At 38.5% G+C, this 21,037-nt stretch overlaps 1 long non-coding RNA gene across 1 annotated transcript; it reads left to right on the plus strand.

Annotated features, from left to right (window-relative positions):
* The first annotated feature begins 10,980 nt into the window (after window positions 1-10,980).
* Window positions 10,981-19,714, plus strand: LOC132502186 (uncharacterized). Its single transcript, XR_009534407.1, has 3 exons — window positions 10,981-11,043; window positions 17,947-18,018; window positions 19,426-19,714. It is a non-coding gene; the product is annotated as an uncharacterized LOC132502186 (long non-coding RNA).
* The last annotated feature ends 1,323 nt before the right edge of the window (window positions 19,715-21,037 follow it).

Below are 21,037 nucleotides of genomic sequence, written 5' to 3' on the forward strand. Positions count from 1 at the left end.
GGAGGGCGGAACAGGGAGGGGAAAGCGGAGCGCAGCGGCGCGCTGGGCGGAGGGCGGGGGCGCGCGCGGAGCCGGCAGCGGAGGCGGGGCTTCTGCGAGCGCCGCACATCCGGGAACCCGCGCGCCGGCTCGGCGGCGGCCGCCGTGGCGGCGCTCTGGCGAGCTCTGGTTGGGGAGCTCGGAGCGCGCCGACCACGTTCGCCCCTCCGCCGGTCGCCCCCTGCGTGCGGGGCGGGGGGAGCGCGGGGGCGGGGGCGCGGACGCTGGTGACGTCGTGTGGCGGAGCCCTTCCTGTCATGTGGCTGCAGGCGGGCGGGGTGGGAGGGTGAAGGGGGGAGAGGCAGGGCCGGGAGGAGAAGGAGGAAATACGAGGGTGCCCCGGGAGGGAGGAAATGCGAGGGGTGCGCGAGCACTGGGCGAAGGGAGCCCTGGACCCTGGAGTGGGAGCCTCGTCGGGGAGGAGGAGCAGATGAGCGGCCTTAAGGTCGGAACCACCCAGGATCCTCACAAAAAAAAAAAAAAAAAAAAAAAAAAAGACAATCCCGGCCCTGGGACTAGAGGGAATCAGTTTGCACTCGAAGACAGGTATCTTTGCACCAGTGTGATGGCTTGGACCCCCTACAGAATGCATGTCGCATCTAGATAGTTGTCACCCCGGCGCAGCACCCGCAGTCCCACACTCCACTATGGGTTGGCAGTCAGGAGCCGGGTTGGAAAGACAGGAGAAGAGCCAGAGTTGGCCGCAGCTTGAGGCGCGGGGAGTCACAGGACAACCGTGTAGACGGGCTGCTTCCCACTGCCGCAAAGCCCTTGTCACCCAGCTCTGGATTTTCCTGAAACCCTCCAGGCTACCTTTTGACGCGGGGAGGCAGTGTTTGTTTTGGAAAAACGCTATAAAACAGATTGACCGCTTGTCCCTTTAGTCGTGCTGTATCCACTGTGGTGGCGATTACCATTCCCGGAAAATTCAGACAGCGGTGGGAAATGGAGTCCAGAAAAGCATAAGGAGGAAAGTTATGAAAAAGCTGCCAGGAGAGGTGTGATAAAGATAATGAAGAAAACATTTTGCAACAGTTTTAACCACTTAACTCCTTTTCAAGTCTGGATAATCTCGTGCGTGTGTGTGTGTGAGTGAAAGAGAGCAAGAGATGTTTACTGAGTGGTCAGAAACTCCTTATCGAAAAATCCTTTTGAGTAGTTTTATAAAAAGCTATAGTGTTTTTAAAGGCAGTCTGTTAAAGCTCCTTACGTGAGTTTTATTCTTAGGCGCTGTGATAAGCACTCATCTTTTGTAACAGAAGCCCAGTGATGTGCGCTAGGTTTCCCCACCCCCACCCCCGTTTCTATAAGAACTACTTTGTTTCCGTGTCAGAATAAATAAGGAAAAGTAACTTTTATGACAAGCTGTATCACACAGTGAATGTATCGAGGAAAGGCCAAGAAATTGACCCTGTTTCTTCCACCGTTTAATCTAAGAGTCTTGACTTACATATATTGCTATTTAGATTCTAAAATGTATTCCAAAACAGGGGGAAATCCCTAAGGCAAATTGTCATTTACGTTTTCTAGGTATATTATTTTTAATTAGTTTTTCATCGTATAATTAAGACAGGCTCATTTTTTTAAAGTGCAATATTTTAAGCATTCCTCCCCCTCAGCTCCACCTCTCAGAGATAATATAATCACTGTAACTGTGTTTGTGTGTGTGCGTGTGTGTCCCTCAGACATATTTAGTAAAAATCAAATTTATCATTTTGACTGAGGATTAAATACGAAGAAGGAATTTGAGCTATATGGGATGCAGTAGGTTTAGAGTAACCCATAATTTTGTCATGATTTGAGCCAATTCAGAGTATAATCATTTAACATATCTATTGTGAACCTAAATCAGGAATTCAGGAGCTCAGCACTGTGAAAGGTTGGTTAGCCTCTGTGACTGATGAAAGCAAGAGACACAAGGCCAGTTCACTTGTTTCTTCCCATCCTGCAAATGTACCAGAGTTCACCACTTGCATTCTCCCAGCTTTGTGTATACTGCATAAAATACAGACACGTAGCAGGTAGCATCTCTGACACTGAAACAAATTATTCAGAATCCATTAAGAGAGGTAAATCCAAAATGCACCTTTAATATCCATGTTTTTCCCCTGAGGTCAAAAAAGAAAGTATGATAAATAATCACTCTCCTTTTTGTCATTTTCCACTAAGACAACAGGTACCAAATAGCCCTGCCAAAAATGCACATGTTTTTAAATAATTAGAAAAGTGAGGAGGCAAAGACATATCTAATAAGTGGATTGTTATTCCTAGAAAACTGAGCAACCAAAAGATGATTCTTGGGAAGTATTACGGAGGTGAGTTGGAAGGAGAGACACTTAAGATAGAGTTACCAGTTACAAGAATGGTAACAGCTAGGCATGCAGTAATGAGACGTACCAATGGTGGACAAAGGAAGGGGTCAGTAGGAAAGTCATGGAGTAAAAATGGACTGACTATGCAACTTAGCGGATGTAGGGAACAAGGAGAGGGAGAAATATAAGATGACTAGTTTTAGTTTGGATAACAGGAAATAGTGTTACCATTGAGAGAAATAGAGAAGTCAGGAGGAGTTTGATTGCTGAGTAAAAGAGATGAGATTGGATTTTAAAATGCTAAATTGGTGTTGCTGGTGAGATATCTTTGTGGAAGCACCCAAGTAGATAGAAGCTGGAGGTGCAGGGTAGAAAGGGAGAGAGATGTGAGAATCAACTGAAAAACAGAGATTGCAATTGAAATCTTCAAATGTCCCCTTACTTAGTGATAAGAAAAAGGACCCCAAGATGGTAATAAAGCTGCTAAGTAGAAAAAAATTTTTTTTAATTTTAAGGAAGAGAGAGAGTAATGTTTGCAGTCATATTTGACCACAGCAGCTTTAGGCTTCAGTACTTCCATGGTTATCTTTAAGAAGTTAGATATGTCACAGGTAATTTTATCCAGATCATTGTAATATCCAGAAATCTGCCTAATAATAAAGGTCTGATTGCTGTTATTTACTTATATATCGTATATAAGAGTGGCAGAGGAGCTAAATTACCATTTCTGTAGTTGTTTAAGACATTCCAGTGCAGTATTACCCCAAAATACCCACTTTCATTCATGATTATATTGACTAATGTCAACGAGAAACCACATTTTATTTTACACGTGTACATGGGAAGAAAATGCCAATTGAAAAAGAGACTCAATTAAAACGATTTATCAGTAATGTCTGTTCCTTTTTAGTACAAATCTGTTAACATACATTTAGAGGAAACGTCTGCCTCTCCTCCTAGATAAAATATATATGTCCCAGCTCAAGAAGCCAAGATTTAAGAATATTTTGTACCTTTCTGCCACCTAGTTTCACACACAATTCTCTTTGCTGTGGGCACCAAGGTTGCATGGGGAAGAAATCACCTTCCTTCCCAGAATCCCTTTTTATACTGAGAAGAAAGCAGGGATGCCAGCTAGCCCCCTGCTCCAAGGTGTGGTTGAGCAAAGGTTCCTTGGCACCTGAGATGGCAGGGAAGTGGCTAGTTCCCCTCTTGCTAAGCAGCAGAGGTATGAGCCAAGGATTCTGAGTTCCATCTGGGAAACTCATTTCTCCATAGAAACCATTTCACAAAGAGTTCTATAAACAATGGCCTTCTTACAAAAGCCTACTTAAATTATAATGTAGCTGAAACTCTGTATTTGCTATTAAAAACACAAGGATAGAAAACAGTGCTGTTAAAAATATATAGCTTTATGAATTAATGAGTTTAAGAGAAATGTATACCAAGTGCTGGATGGAATTTTTTTTTAATTTTAAGCATAACTACTTTTTAAATTATGGAGCGTATGCAACTTTTCTAATTCCCGTAAAGAGAATTAATAATATTGAATCTGTTCAAAATAAAATCTTCTCTATCATTTACTTTTCAGATGAAATCCAGATTAGAAATATTTCTTAATTAGGAAAAGTTTCCAAAAATTATGTGGTAAATTGGCTATATAAGTTATTCCCGTATTATATACTGTACGAAAAAGAAAAAGGGGTGAAGGAGCTTCCTGAGATTTATTCCTGAACCTCTTAAATCCACCTCTAATTCCATGTGCTGAACAAAAAATCTACAGTGTTTTTAAAGGCAATATGTTAACACGTTTTACATGATGCACTTTATTATATTTCTGATTATTTTTCTATATGATAAGTACATTACAATTGAGTAATTATCTGCATAAAGATGACAGTTGAAACCATGAGAAAGAGGACAGAAATCAGAAAGCATAGAAGCAATAGGGCCAGACCAAGGGCAGAACCAAAGATAACATCTACATTTAAGTGACTGAAAGAGAAAGAAGCGACAGAAAAGAAAATGGACTAGGCAGAAGGGCAGGAGACCCAGCAAGGATGCTCAGGAAGCCGAAGGAGAGGGGTTCAAGAGAAAGGGGTGGTCCAGCAGTGTAGTCAAAGAGGACCAAGACAGATGGAGTAGCGCAGGCAACTGGCTTACATTCATACATATCCATTGAGACGTCCTAGAGTGTGTCTTGAAATAGTTTTTCTGAATTAGAATTCTTACTTATTTCTTTGCTCTCTTACACATAAAAATGAGGACCAAGAAAAAGCCATTTATTTCGACTCATAGTATTTCCATTTTACTAGGTTACGAAGAGTATGTACCTTATAGCATTTACCTAAACAGTATTTACCTAAACATAACAGAAAATATGATTTAAATGAAAAACAGATATAACACTAGAGAAAACCTGTTTGTCATCCTTGTTAACTCTCATATATACTGGCACACTCACATTATCCCCACATGCTCCACACAAGACAATGTGTAGCACTAGAGTGAGACCCTACTTCTAATCCCACCTCTGGCTCCAGTCCACTTCTGAATGAATTATGAATTTTCCATTTATGAATTTTGGATAGTTGTTTAAATCTAAGTCTGTGTTGTGTAGTGTGGTAGCCTCCAGCCACTTGTGGCTGTTTACATTTAAGTTAATTAAAATTGAATAAAATTAAAATTCAGTTCTTCTGTCTCATTAGATACATTTCAAGTGCTTGATAGCTGTATATCTAATGGCTATCATGTTGGCCATCACAAAAAGTCCTATCGAACAGCACTCATCGAAGTCCTTTACCTGAAAATATTCATCACCAACCAGTAAATAATGTTTGTTTATTAGGAGGGTTAGCAAATTTCAAATGCAAGTTAATTGAAACTAGCTTAGGTGCCCTTGGCATTTGAACAAACATGTAATAGACACACACACACACACACACACACACACACACAAAACAGAAAAGTATATCTGAACAAATGAAAATGTACTAATCTCAGGAAAAAACCTGCAATGTGAATATATTAGAAAGAGAGAGAGAGACTGAAAAAATAAAAATTTAAAGATTATTGTCAGTACTTTTACTGACAAAAAATGCATATATTCTATATTAAAATGTTTAATGTAGCTTTTTCAACATCTAACTGTATTGCAAACAAACATAATAAAAAGTTTTAAGTTATAAAAATATTTTTAAGAACTGCATAGACTTAATAGTTAATTTACTTTGTTTTCATTAAAGACGTTTTTAAATTTTATTTATTTATTTATTTTTGGCTGAGTTGGGTCTTTGTTGCTGCGTGTGGGCTTTCTCTAGTTGTGGCAAGCAGGGGCTACACTTCATTGCGGTGCGCGGGCTTCTCATTGCGGTGGCTTCTCTTGTTGCGGATCACGGGCTCTAGGCACGTGGGCTTCAGTAGTTGTGGCACATGGGCGCAGTAGTTGTGGCTCATGAGCTCAGTAGTTGTGGCTCATGGGCTCTAGAGTGCAGGCTCAGTGGTTGTGGCGCATGAGCTTAGTTGCTCCGCGGCATGTGGGATCTTCCCGACCAGGGCTCGAACCTGTGTCTCCTGCACTGGCAGGCATATTCTTAACCACTGTGCCACCAGGGAAGCCCAAAAGAGTTTTATTTTTTACTGTAATCTGATCTCCATATTTTACCCACAGCATTAATACAGATTTCAGGTAGCAATCAGGACACTATAGAGAAGTTTTAAAATGCAAAGCGAATGTATAAGGGATAAAGTATGAAACCTGTCATCTCACAGAGATTTCTAAGAGATCTTTAGTAAATAAGGAATCAGGGTTTCAATTTTATATTCCATCTAAAAATAACATTCCTTAGTGCTGAATCAGGACTTTGAGCATACGGCATACTGAATCCTCTTCTTTCAATGATCACGGTTTTTCTCAGGACATTTTCAAGGTAGGCCTTGGCTTCCAAAGGAAAGGAAAGGAGTAAACTGGCAAAACAAGATTGCTTTGGCATAGAATATCCATTCACTGACCTAACCCAGCTGATATATGAAAAGGTAGGCACACCTTAGCATCAGGCTAAGCCCTAGAAAAGGGAACAGTGTTTTGCAGATTATAACCCATAGATACTAGGGCTTACTCATTTTAGGCAGATCTCAGAAGTGCCCCCAGACTTCTCTTGGGAGTGAGGAGGCAATGCAATGCCACTGCAGTGCCATTAAGGGAAAACCATGCCCTTACGGCATGGTAAACCATACCTGGGGCATAGCTTAGGATGGCATTTTCTAGACAGATGTGTGGAGAGTGGGGAACTCTGAAGCTCAATATGAGGCATTAGTGACCTGTCCTTTACCTCCATTGTTTCCACTAGAAGGAACTACTCTGAACGTTCCACTTTTGAGCAAGCCTGGTTCTCTCTTTTGAGTAACACTGGACCCTGGGTAATTGTTTAGTGACATAAATGGAAGAGCTTAATTCGAAAGGGCGCTTGAGGGAAAACCATTGGATCAGTAACATGGTTATTATGGAAAATGTTTTACATACAGAAAATTACAAAAAAGAAAAATCATCTGTAATCATGTTAGCAGGAGATATCATTATTTATATTTGGATGTGTATCCAATCTTTTTTCTATGTATATACACAGGAAAAAAATTATGTATATATAGTATATAAATGTATATAATATATAAGTATATATATGTTAAAAATTGGGACCTACTGTCTTATATTTTTCTACTTACTATTTTGGAAATGTTTCCCACACCTATACATATTCTTCAAGAATGTGATTTTTAATTTTTGTATATTCAATAATGTTAATGTATGCCATAATTTATTTAATGATTCCTATAACTTAATTTTGATTTTGGTTGTTTTCAGTTTTTCCTATTACAGACAACAGTATATTAAACATTTTTGTAAATCTTTGTGCACATCTCTGATTGTTTTTTTAGGATACATTCATAGTAGTGGAATTATAGAACCAAAGGGTATAAACATTTTAAAGGTTTTGTATCATATATATAGAGAGAGAGAGAGACAGAGACAGAGTCTCAGATTACTCTCAAGAGAGTTTGTACCCATTGTAGACTCCCACCAGCAGCGCACATTTCCCAACAACTGTACAAACTATGTATTGAGATTTCTTTTAAATGTAGGTTTTTAAAAAACTGGCACCTTATCATAATTTGCATTTCTTAGTTTACTGGTAATATTGAACATTTTTCTTAAGTTTTGATCTTTTAACTCAACTGCTGAGAATATATTCCTGTGACATACCTGTTCATTGCTCACTTTTCTTGGGGAAATTTGTCATTTTTAGTGATTTATAAAAACTTTTTGTATATGAAGGATATGATCCCCTTATCATGTGTTAGGATGATTTCCCCCAAGCTTGTAGTTTGAATTTTGATTCTATTTGTGGCATTTTTAAAGACTATTTTTTCCATTCTGCATATGGGGGGCGAAATAACATATGGATGACAATTAAAAAGTTCATACCTTTAATATATAAATATCCTTCTAGTTAAGTAAGAACTTTTTTCATATAATTAATCTATCTCTCCTATGCTGAACATTATAGAATATATATTCAATGGTTAAACTGGAAGGTAGACTATCTAGTAAATTACCAACCACTATTTACTTACAGAGTATGTGTTAAAAGCTGACTTGACAGTGGCTACTTACTCTGTTTTCTATTGAATAGAGAAGCCAATTCATTCAAAACTTCATTTGACCTTAAAGGGAAGCAAAACTGATCTGTCAATCATATTCTTCAGTGAAGAAGAAAGTAACATATGAAAATGTTGCATCAAAGCCACGTAATGAACCATGCAACCAAAAATTAAATCTTCAGAGACTGAAAACAGCTGAAGATACCTTCTGAAATTGTCAATGACCTAGGGTCAACTGTGTGCATTATTTTGTCATAATTTTGTAACAGTTGCACACATAGCCTATACAATGTTATGGTTATAAAAATGGTATGTGTGATACACATTACTTTACATTTTTTCTCTATCAAGTACATACACTACTCAAAAAATTACACAAAAATGTATATCATATTTTTCTTTCTCTCCATGGTATCCTAAGTAAGGTAAATTACAGAAAATTAAACCAGCCTATTATTTGTACATAAATGTAACTGCAACATAGTTCCTCTACATTTACATTCTATGAATACATGAACACAATCTGCTTCAACAAAAGAAACGTCATAACTAAATACAGTCATAAGCCCAAGATCCATTCTGGGTAGTTAATTCGCATTCTGTTTTTCTGCTGGAATGGGTTCTTCCTTGTGCAATATTTTAAATTAGAAATACCTTTTGGGGACTTCCCTAGTGCTCCAGTGGTTAAGAATCCTCCTTCCAATGCAGGGGACGTGGGTTCAATCCCTGGTCGGGGAACTAAGATCCCACATACCGGGGGGCAACTAATCTCTAAAGCCCACGCGCCACAACTAGAGAGAAGCCCACGCACCCCAACGAAAGATCCTGCGTGCCACAACTAAGACCCAATGCAGGCAAATAAATAAATAAATAAAAATTTTTAAAAAGCAATATCTTTTTTATTAAAAAAGAGTTGACTAGTTATATCAGTTTTCCTTGTAATGATTAATTTATCATAGAAATTCGTTTTTTCAGGGCAAACTGGTTGGAACAAAAATTTGAATTTTTCACTAGCATATTGTCTATAATGCTGTTCTTCCAGAAAATGTAAGAGTAACCAAAAAGGCATATTTTAAAGAAATAAAAATATACAATATAATGTTGTAAATTAAGAATATTCAGTAAATGAACCATGCCTGCATATTCAAGATGTATCGTTAAAATTGAGTATGCTTTTTAAAAAGTAATTTCCTCTTTTGAAAAGAATTTATAAATATATATGAGATACAAAGCATTTATAATACTATAAATAGAACTTGTTCCGTAAAATTGGCAAATTGCACTAGTGTTAAAATTCTCAAGGTCATAGCTTGAAATTGCAGTGTAGATATATTTTATGCATTTTGTCAGATTGGGGAAGTTGACTGTATTTCTAGGAAAGTTTTTTTTTTAAAGTAGTTATGTATTTAGTATTTTATTTATTTATTTTTGGCTGTGTTGGGTCTTCGTTTCTGTGCGAGGGCTTTCGCTAGTTGTGGCGAGCGGGGGACACTCTTCATCACGGTGCGCGGGCCTCTCACTATCGCGGCCTCTCTTGTTGTGGAGCACAGGCTCCAGACGCGCAGGCTCAGTAGTTGTGGCTCACGGGCCTAGTTGCTCCGCGGCATGTGGGATCTTCCCAGACCAGGGCTCGAACCCATGTCCCCTGCATTGGCAGGCAGATTCTCAACCACTGCGCCACCAGGGAAGCCCCCTAGCGAAGTGTTTTAATTAAAAATTTGTATATTTTTGAGTGAGGCTGAAATGTTTGGTAAATAAGTTTCGTCCAGTGATTCTGTTTTCCGTGATTTTAAAGAGCATCTTCAGGTCATCATAAAATCAGATAACATTCTCTTAACCACTCTGAGTGACAAATCAAAAAGAAGAGAGATGTTATCATACAAGCAGATCACCTTTGCCCAGAAGCAATTGAGTTTCAGGGCCCATTCCACCTTAGACACAAATTTTGTCAATGATGATTGTGTTTAGTCTCAATTAGCTTTTTGCATTTTTTTTCTTAAATAGCTGCTCATATTAGTTCCAAGACACTACTATAATCATTAATTACTTCTTCTCAGCAGACAAGACTCTCTCTTTCACTATCAAAGCATTTACAATTAGCAGGATCTTTGTCCTTTCCCAGTGTCAGCATCAGTAGCCTTAGAAGCACAGTTTGCCAAGAAACAAAAGGACTCTGCAAAAGGCAATGGGGAACAGTGAAGAGTAATAGAAGGAGGAAACAGTAGAGCCTCCGGTCCAGCATAACAACTGCATCCAGGTCCATCCAGAAATCCAGATTCTAACTGTACTCTTCCTGTTCACCACCCCTCCTTTCTCGCCCCTACACTAATCTCAAGCTCTGAGCTTTGATATCCTCACCTTACACTCTCTTCCAACCCACACTCAGTCCCTGGGTCTCCCCATTTCCTTGTTTCCTTTTATGGGATTCTATGAAACACTAAAATTAGCAATTAGAATGTATCCACCCAAGAGCCAAAGGATGGTTTTATTTGCAGAAAGCAGGTTACAGAAAGTTCTTTAAAATTGATTGCAATGTCTAAATGCTGGGGAAATACTTGGCTATGACTGAACAGAACCTGTCCGTCATGCAGCTGAATAAATTGCAAAGTAAGAGCACAATCCACCATGATATATTTTAATCTGCTATTCACTACAAAACAATCTTGATGCTATAGAAGAAAGACTTTCTTCTAACAGAGAAGTCTGAAACCTTATGGTCCTTTTAAACTGTGACTTTATCTCTCATTTTTACCTTTTCTAAGTTATGCAACAATACAGGAAACTCTTCTTAATGATATAGGATAAAGAAAGGTTTAATAAAATGAAAACTTTTTGCATAATAGTAGTCATTTTAAGTTAACTAAATATGTGCATGTTCAAGATCTGATTAGTAATGGATATTTTCAGTGTAGAATAAAACCTCATTAATCTGGATGCCAGAGATGTTGAAATTCATCATTTGCCTTTAGCAGATGCCTTGAGGAAAAGACAGGTCTTTGGAGGACGAAGACAAAGTGATCCTGGTGCTCAGAGGGTGTGTGTGTTTTTGTTTTTGTTTTTGTTTTTTTACATTGCATTTAATTGTCATGTTTCTTTAACCCTCTTTATTTTTATTTATTTATTTATTTTTAATCTATTTATTTATTCACTTATTTAACTTTTGGCTGCATTGGGTCTTCGCTGCTGCACGCGCGTTTTCTCTAGTTACTGAGAGCGGGGGCTACTCTTTGTTGCGGTGTGCAGGCTTCTCACTGCGGTGGCTTCTCTTGTTGAGGAGCACCGACTCTAGGCCCGCGGGCTTCAGTAGTTGTGGCACACGGGCTTCAGTAGTTGTGGTTCACGGGCTCTAGAGAGCAGCCTTAGTAGTTGTGGCTCACGGGCTTAGTTGCTCCATGGCATGTGGGATCTTCCCGGACCAGGGCTTGAACCCGTGTCCCCTGCTTTGGCAGGTGGATTCTTAACCACTGCGCCACCAGGGAAGCCCAAAAGGTGTGTGTTTAAGAGTAAGGACTTGGGGGGTTGAGATCAGGAAAGGGGGCTCAGCAGACTCAAATCAACTAGTGGCTGAAGTCCGCATGTTCCTGTCAGAGAGTGAATAGGCATTGGACAGACAGGGTCTGCAGGATGTTTACACAGTGGTGGGTGGAAGGATTAGGCACTATAAAGACTGAGTTTAAGAACTGTGAACCCCAAAAGAGTGCTCCAGTACCAAGTGTTGGTGAAGCAAGGAGGGATCTGAGCTTGGCTGGTTAGCAGGGTATAGAGAATCATAGGTGTTACTGGAAGGGCCTGGGAATGAGTATGAACAATTTATAAATATACAAACTTAAGCACTTTGAAACTCGTACCATTTTTTTTTTCGGTACGCGGGCCTCTCACTGTTGTGGCCTCTCCCGTTGCGGAGCACAGGCTCTGGACGCTCAGGCTCAGTGGCCATGGCTCACGGGCCCAGCTGCTCCGCGGCATGTGGGATCCTCCCAGACCAGGGCACGAACCCGTGTCCCCTGCATCGACAGGCGGACTCTCAACCACTGCGCCACCAGGGAAGCCCTCGTACCATATTTTTAATCTTTTTAGTTGACTGAAAGTAATTTTGTGGGTCTAAGAAGAGTGGAGATTAAGTTCTGGGCCTGGAAGTAGAACTCAGGTCTGTGTGACTCCAAAACTCAAGCTTTTCACCACTATGTTATACTGCTGTTTGGTGCATAACCATGGTGTATGCCTGTGTGAGTGTGTGTGTGTATGCACACATGCACCGTTTTTATGTGTTTGATTTTCCTTTTAAAATAAAATAGTAACTAGGCTTCCCTAGTGGCACAGTGGTTAAGAATCCACCTGCCAATGCAGGGGACACGGGTTTGATCCCTGGTCCGGGAAGATCCCGCATGCCGCGGAGCAACTAAGCCCGTGTGCCACAACTACTGAGCCTGTGCTCTAGAGCTCGTGAGCCATAGCTACTGAGCCCACGAGCCACAACTACTGAAGCCCGCACCCCTAGAGTCCATGCTCCGCAACAAGAGAAGCCACCGCTATGAGAAGCCCGTGCACCGCAACGAAGAGTAGCCCCCGCTCACCGCAACTAAAGAAAGCCCGTGTGGAGCAACAAAGACCCAACGCAGCCATAAATAGATAAATAAATAAATAAATAAATAAATAAAATAAAATAGGATCTAAATGCTGGAGAGGGTGTGGAGAAAAGGGAACCCTCCCACACTGTTGGTGTCAATGTAAATTGGTGCAGCCACTATGGAGAACAGTACAGAGGTTCCTTAAAAAACTAAAAATAGAAATACCATATGATCCAGCAATCCCACTCCTGGGCATATATCCGAGAAAACCGTAATCTGAAAGGATACATGCACCACAATGTTCATTGCAGGAGTGTTTACAATAGCCAAGACATGGAAGTAACCTAAATGTCCATTGACAAATGAATTGATAAAGAAGATGCAGTGTATGTATACACACACACACACACACACACACACACACACACACAATGGTCAGCCATAAAAAGAATGAAATAATGTCATTTGCAGCAACATGGATGGACCTAGAGATTATCATACTAGGTGAAGTTATTCAGACAGAGGAAAACATATCATATGATATCACTTATATGTGGAATCTAAAAAAATGGTACTAATGAACTTATTTACAAAACAGAAATAGAGTCACAGATATAGAAAGCAAAGTTATGGTTACCAGGGGGGAAAGGAGGGGAGGGATAAACTGGGAGATTAGGATTTATATTTACACACTACTTTATATAAAACAGATAACTAATAAGGACCTACTATATAGCACAGGGAACTCTACTCAATACCTGTAATGACCTATATGGGAAAAGAATCTAAAAAGAGTGGATATATGTCTATGTATAACTGAATCACTTTGCTGTACAGCAGAAACTAGCACAACATTGTAAATCAACTATACCCCAATAAAAAATTTAAAAAATAATAATCAAATAAAATAAGGTCATTCTGTCTTGTAACTCTTTTGTTCATGTAACACACTAGGCTTTGGAGAGCTCTGGTAACAATGGTTCCAGGGCCCCAGTGCTAAGCCTAAGAAGCATATTGAAACAAATGTCAATTCCCTCCATAAAGAATCATCCCAGAAGGCCATACTAAAGCTACCAATGACTTGAGCCTTTAGTCTGTCAGATAGCAAGCCCAGAAGTTGAGATGAGGGGAAAGACAATGGTCCAACTTCTCTGACTTTGTAAAAACAGCCAAATCATGGATACATTTGGGAACATTCATGACCACAGACTCACCAACTTTTTCTCATTTGGAATGTTTTTCTTATTTGGAATGGGGTATTATGTAGAAATAGCAGAAATATAATCTTCTCCTCTGTCTTCTCAACTAGTGTTTCTACCTATTTGATAACCATATGTAACAGTAAACTTTAAAAAATTACAACTTTGTTTATACAGTAAATAAATGTGTTTCCAAGATACACAGGAAGATATATGAAGAAAGTGAATTTTTAAACTATCTTTTTTTCATTTTAAACCCAGCTACGGTTTCCTTGCTTGAACATGTAGTCCTCCATAATACTGTTTTATTTTTATATTTCATGTTTGGAGTTTGTGATTATATAAAGTACATCAGAGAGTGTATTTTATTAATATGGAGGTTGGTGAATCAGATCCAGGTCCTTAAGTTTTGTCCAGAGTTTTGCTCTGCATTTGCTCGCTTTTTTCAGGGGAGCAAAATAGTCCTTCCCTCCAATTCCTCCACCATGTGGATGGAGTAATCACAACAAATTTGGGGGTCCCTGTGTGTTAGTAGGGTGTAAATATTGTTGAAATGAACCGGAATTTTTAAAATGGCTTTAGAAAAATAAAAATAGAAAACATGCCTTTCAAGACCACAAACCCTATCTGGGATGCATTTTCACATCTCTAACATGAAGGATTTAGAATAAGCGAGGACTAAGCCTCATTCCTTCCAGCTCTAAAGGTCTATGCTTCCATTGTTTCTGACAGACCTTGTGAACCTGCCAGAACAAAACCCAGCAAGCTCCAACTGCAGCCTCCGAGAGAACAAAGAGGCTCCTCTTCATTTCTTGGGCTCAGTAACTATTTCACTTCAGAATCTCATTTTAGTGGCTGCAAAACTGGGACCTGCCACTTTCATTTCAACCAGGATCACATGGATCAAAAAGTCAGAGAGAATCAGGCATTCTTATTCAGGATATACACCTGAAAATAAATTTTAAAACTAAAGCTAGGGAATATACTGATAGAAAAAAGTTCCCATGACAAAATAATTTTTTTTAAAAAATGTTTATTTATTTGGCTGCACCAAGTCTTAGTTGTGGCGTGTGGGATCTAGTTCCCTGATTAGGGATAGAAGCTGGGCCCCCTGAACTGGCAGGCAGATTCTTAACCACTGAACCACCAGGGAAGTCCCCTGGAGCTTTTTTAAAGAAGAAAGTCTACTAGTAGATTAGACTCTAATGTTCCAAGAGAATCTTTGGCGTAGAAATAATTTACAATGCCCGTACTACTAGAAGAGTAGGTGATAAATGGGAGAGAAAACAGTTTGAAAACCTTTATAAATAAAGGTCTCCTAAAATAACACACACAAAAGGAGAATTAGTTAAAATTTCATGAAATCACTTAAGGTATTTAAGGGCTCTGTTGTCTTCCTTCACTTAAGCCCGCATAAATTTCTAGATTTTTAAAAACTCAAAATACTTAATTTATTCTGTATTTATTTTATCTGTATTAAATTATTACGCAATGAAAATGTTTCCTGAAGGTTCCATCAGCGACACAGTGTGTGCATGGCACACATGCCATGGTATAAATTGTTCTTAATCGATGCTATCAAAAATAAATCGAATCCACAACCTAAGAACCAATCTGGAATCTAACTTCTCTATGGTGGAATTAGGTGTGTTTTAATTCCAGGTAATTGATTAGGTCTAATTACCAAAATAGAAAACTTCTAATTTGCCAGCAGTCAGTGTTATAACTGGGGTACACCACTGGAAGGCAGCACTGGAATTAAAGCATAGACCTGAATGTTAATTCACCCACGTTCTGCCTACTAGCCCCATTCTCCTCCTGAACTACACCCCCATGTACCTTTTGCATGCAGAGCTCTCTTTGAAGCTGTAAGAGCTTCATGCGTGGGAAATCAGGGGAATCAAAGCTGCCTTATACAAAAGCATATGCTTTGGAGTCCAGGGGATGCTGAAAATTACTACATATTAGTAGTCTCCTTCTGGGGAGCTTATCTGAGTATGAGACCCTCACATTTTGCATTCCTTGTGCCTAGGGTGTTTAAATTGGTGGCCTCAATCCTATAGCACCAGGGTTTGTTTTCACACTTACTTAGTTCCCCTGGATTTTTTTTTTTAACCTACTTTGACAAAAAAAAAAAAAAAAAAAAAGGAGCAAAATAGGAAAAGAAGGCAGGGGCGGGGAAGGAATAAATCACTACACAGCTCTCAACCTCCACAGGGAAACAGCAGTACAAACCCACAGATCCAGAATTGTCAAGCAATGGGGCTGTTTGTTTACAAGTCTTAGAATCAGTTATGTAACTAGATGAGTTAAGGAAATCAAGTGAGTGTTGGAAGGGGAGGGAAGACCAGTACTTTCTGAATTAGTCAAAAGACTTGTCTCTGAAATAGATTCATAAAGACTTTCTGTTTACTTATTTTTAGTTTCTTTATGACTTTCACTTTTGAGTTAATTGTACCAAAAATACAGTGTTTCTATACAGATAATGACCCCTCATTCTTGATCATTGATTTTGGATACTTGAAAGCACTTTCCCACCACGGGATTTGTTAAAGTGATAGCAAGCATTTATAAGGGAAATTGGAATAGCTTTTTATCCACTGACCTGGAATTCCTCTGTCTGATTTAGCAGGAGGACGTATTATATGACCAATGGATTAATTCTAATTCCTCTCCAACCCTCACCCCGTAACTTCTTTTTTAAATTGGCTATTTGTTTTATTTTTTAAGTTCTGCGACCATATAATGTTTACAAAATGAAGACCTTTAAACCTATTTCTTTTTCTTTTATTTATTTATTTTTGGCTGCATTGGGTCTTCGTTGCTGCGCGCGGGCTTTCTCTAGTTGCTGTGACCGGGGGCTACTCTTTGTTGCTTTGTTGCGGTGCAAGGGCTTCTCCTTGCGGTGGTTTCTCTCTTGTTGCGGAACACGGGCTTTAGGCGCGCGGGCTTCAGTAGTTGTGGTGCGTGGGCTCAGTAGTTGTGGCTCGCAGGCTCTAGAGCACAGGCTCAGTAATTGTGGCGCGCCGGCTTAGTTGCTCCGCGGCATGGGATCTTCCCAGACCAGGGCTCGAACCCGTGTCCCCTGAGTTGGCAGGCTGATTCTTAACAACTGCACCACCAGGGAAGTCCCAAACCTATTTCTATATAAATAAATTTGGAGGGGGGGAACTGAAACAGTGTAAAAATTTCAACTCTAAAGAGAAGTTAGAAAATCAAATGATTTAAATAAGTCAATATATTGGACTATAAATATCATAAATAAGTTACTCTCAACAAAGCTCTTAAATAAAAAAGTTTTTATGATCTTTTAAATACCTGCATTTATATTTAACACTCTTTAAAAATATGATTTTTCCCCTGAAATCTTACAGCCAGGATTTAGTGCTATGAGTATAATTAATCAACTTCTAATAGCAGGTTAAATGCAAACTACTGAGGTTTCAGTCAGTAAGTTTATAGAACATTGTTTTCTTTCTCATCTAGCTAACTTGTCCTTCAAATTGAGTTGGTTTAGTGTTATATGTTACTCCCTGGGGAAAAACCTAAGGGAATTGTTGGAGAAGAATTATGTTTTTCACCAGGCAGACAAAAGCTGAATTCAGGCCCTCCTCAGAGGATCTTCTCGGGGGGTTTTCTGCTAATGGTGCCAGAGCCCCATGACCAGAAGGGAGCTGCACAGCTGAGACGTGGTACCCCTAGGGCCGCTTAGCTGTTGTACCTGCCACAACAGACACTGAGAATAGGGATTAAGTCCAAGCCAATCTTTCAAGGTAGTATATGGGGAATGGCTACTTTGTTTTCATTTAATTTGAGACTCTTGGCATAGGGCAGGATATTTGGTGGCCTATGTCCTTCTACCTAAGTTAAAGGTAGGGTTGAGTTGATTCATTATCTAGAGAAAAGAGAAGTGCAACCAACTACAATAAAAGACCTCTGCTCATGGGTAATATTTCAATAAATATGTGTTCCCAGCCCAGGAACATCACTGAGTCTCCATAATTGGGTGTCTGATATTTACCAGCTTAGAACAGTGATGTGAGTTTGATAAAAGCTCTCCACCCATTTAATTGTGAGTGAATCTTAAACAGGAATATGAGTCAAAATGAAAGGACGAAGATGAATATCTACTAAAGACTGACTTCTCTCAATTGCTATTCAAATTCTTAGGTACTTCTGGACTTTAAGGCCATATTATTCCAATAATAGGCAATGAAGATGATTTATTCCATTTATGTGGAGGTAAATTTTGTGCATATTTATACATTGTATAGGTTGTTAATCACTGTTTAAAGATAGTGATAGTGTGCCTACAACTGTTTAATTATCTTTATCTTGTCTTGCCTGCTGTCCAAAAGACATAAGAAAATATATTATTATCATGTAAGTGATAATCACAATTATAATAATGCTTTGCCAATAATGCCTTAATATAAATAATGAGCTTAACCTTTCAAAGCACTCTTAGGTATATGAGCTAATTTATACATTATTAGAGCTCATTATTCCTTATATACATTTTTCTGAGATGTGAAATGGCATCTTGTCTTCACAAGGTGAAGATGGGATGGATTTTACACATTTCAAAAATTAAGTATACTTCATTTCTATATGTGTATTATACTTCAATACAAAGTTTAAAGACTTTGGTAATATAACATGCATTTTGATTCGGTATAAGAAATTACTAAGACTGAGTGGACTAAGTCAATTCTCAAGAAAGTATATAGGTAGCTTTTTTTTTCCTTCAATAAAAATGTATAAAAGTGTCTTTTTTAAAGTGATAAACTCTCTATCCTTCAAAATAAGTTTTACCACGTGATTTGGAGGTGCTCTTGGGCTCCCTGGGGATGGGATTGAAGTTCTGTTAGAATATATTAGTTTAATTTTTAAGTTCAGAGAGAAGATGGGGACTGACAAGAAACGCATGTCTGTACAGAGCAGGGGAACTTTTGGTATAATTTCTTGGAAGTGGCTGTTTCAGGTGGTGAAAAGAGCATGGACTGTCCAGTTGTGCGGGTTTCAATCTCTGCTCCGTTATTTAAGCTCACCGAGCCTCGGTTTCCTCATGTCTAATACGAGAATGTGGCTTTGCAGAGTAGGTGCTCAATACCATTACTGCAGGCAGGAGACATCAACCAAATGACCCCTTGGATGTCCTTTAAATGCTAGACTTAAATCACTGTAAAATAGATGAACCAATTCCCTTTCAATAGTAAGTAGTTGAAAACATCCCCAAAGATGGCAGAATAAGCTATTAAAATGGGTTTTATAAAAAAAAAAAAAAAAACCCTTCTTCCTTTGGCTTTTATCAACTATAAATGAAAGCTACTCTATTCATAGTCTAAAGCTGAGGAAATAAGGTTTTGTAACATGCTAATATTTTCACCTCAGGAAAATAATTGTTCCTAGGAAAGACAAATGTTCCTACGCTTAATCCTACTGTTTGAAGTATAAAGATTTATTATATTTTTTGCCTGAATCGAAAAACCAAGGATGGTTTTAAAAACTTTAAGCAGTGATCAAGTGCCATATAATTCTGAGTTATGAATTACCTGAGGACATTAATGGAGCACATTATAAATATTAATTAATTTTTACCAACACCCTGTGGTAACAGCTTTATTACCCCTCCTCCCCTTTTAACAGGCAGGGAAACGAAGATTCCATGAGGCCAAGCGACTTACCCTGGGGATATGTGGAAGAAGTTGCCCAGCCAGAAAAGGGAATCAGAGAAGGTTGGAATCAGAGCCCTATGTGTTTACAACTTAAGAAGAGACTCATTCTTTATATATAAAAACATTTCTGCTTCTCTTCAGATTGGTATAGTTGAGGGAAAGTGGTTTATGTGTCCTCCTGAGACTCTCAAAAATGTTAGCTATTTGTTTCCAGGACCTGCAATCACAAATCTTGTGTTGGTAGTACTAACACTTCCAACTTTGAGATCTAAATTTACTTAGTAAATTTCAAATTGTTCCTATAAATGGATTAAAATGGAATTTAATAAAAACAATAAAAATCAAAAGCAACAAAGAAAATAAAAGATTTTCTCCCTAAGCAGATAAGTGATTTACATGTTTATTGTGGTTTTACTTTTACATTTTTGTCTCAACATTGTAACTTGTAAGGTAACCCACAGATTATTTTACAATCTCCTCTTCTGAGTGTTTAAAGGGCACTCAATAAAGACTTACTGGTTGAAACACAGATACCCCTCCCAGTTATAGATCGACCAGTGACTAGTATAGAAAGTTTTAAAATTGATAACACAGTGTATACACAGCTACTTATCCAAACATTCAGTTAATAAAGCACATTTACTGGTTTAACCAAGTAAGTTGTGATTAGAAGAATGAGCCAGAATTAGCCATTATGACTTCAACTCAGTGAACTTTGATAAATAAACACCTCGTGCAATTTCTTCTTCAAAAGCTAAAACTTTGACAACAGGAGTCTGATTTATGACTTTAAAAAAACAGAAAGAGATTGAATGTGTCAAGAGTCAGAAAAACATACATTGTCCAAATTTTGTTTTCCAAAAAATCACTTATCCTAGCCAAGAGTAAATAACAGAGGGTACTTGATCATCAGTATTGGGTAGTATGAAAGATGGAAATTACCATCACTGGGTAGGTTTTTTTCCATAATAAACTGCAATATTGGTTTATGTAGCATCCATATAACTCTTTTCTGTTATACTTTTGGAGTTGCCATGTTCAAAATAACACCTGGAAATTGTTGACTATAATACAGAAAAATAGAATTGAATTTGGTCTTTTTTTTTTCTCCTCATTTATTGAATTTGGTCTTATGAGCTAGGATTCAGCATCGAGGTACTGCAGCATACTTCTGAAAATAAGCCTTGCAAATGTTTTCCACTAGAATATTTATGGATATAGTAATTTAGGCAGTCATTCCCTAGAGTAGATTATGACATGCCGGTAGCTGAAAGATGAGAATAAAACCTAAAGTGTCCAGTTGCAACTAGAGAGAGCCATAAAAAACCCACATTAAAAATATATTTAAAAAGCACCTTTTTTTTTTTTTTTTTTTTTTTAGATTGGTACTAAGTTAAAAAGATCCACACATTTGGGAAATTGTCTTTATGACTTTTTCTCACAGACCGCTTTCCTTCCTGTTTGTGGGTTAAAATAAATAACTCCTGAGATTTTAATTTTAGTTTCTCAAACAAGACAAAACCAGTTAAACTGCTTTTTATTGTCTCCTGAGCCAGGAATTGAGGTCAACCGTCATGAAAAAA

The sequence above is a fragment of the Mesoplodon densirostris genome, chromosome 14 (genome assembly GCF_025265405.1).
Source record: "Mesoplodon densirostris isolate mMesDen1 chromosome 14, mMesDen1 primary haplotype, whole genome shotgun sequence".
NCBI lineage: Eukaryota > Metazoa > Chordata > Mammalia > Artiodactyla > Ziphiidae > Mesoplodon > Mesoplodon densirostris.